We start from the raw sequence: 407 nt of genomic DNA, 5'->3' as shown, positions 1-407 counted from the left end.
TGTTTGTTGTCCCGCCGCTGTGCCGGTTCCCAGCTGATGCCTCCCTCCCGCCCAGCCTGCCGGCTCCAGGCAGGAGTGAGCCCAAGCGGGAGGCAGGCAGCTCTCCTGGCTCGCTTTCCCCGCACCGTCAGGTTTTTGAGAACGCCCAATTAATCTCGCGACCAGCCTCTCCCTCTGCATCAGGTTTCAGGCTGGGAGGATGTGAGAGGAGCCCACCCAGCCACCCCTCCACCCTACTGGCTCCCCTGGGGCTCCCCTGGCCCCTGCCTAGGTGTCTGGCTGTAGAGAAGTGGGTTTGCAGGTGTAAGAAGTAGCAAGGGGCACGTTGGTGGCAGAAGATGCTGCAGGCACCAGGGCTGCACCAGGAGATCTTCAGGGGCTGGAAAATCACTGGGAAACCCTCCCAG

The sequence above is a fragment of the Merops nubicus genome, unplaced genomic scaffold, assembly GCF_000691845.1.
Source record: "Merops nubicus isolate BGI_N331 unplaced genomic scaffold, ASM69184v1 scaffold35763, whole genome shotgun sequence".
Lineage (NCBI taxonomy): Eukaryota > Metazoa > Chordata > Aves > Coraciiformes > Meropidae > Merops > Merops nubicus.
This window is presented reverse-complemented; position numbering follows the sequence as displayed.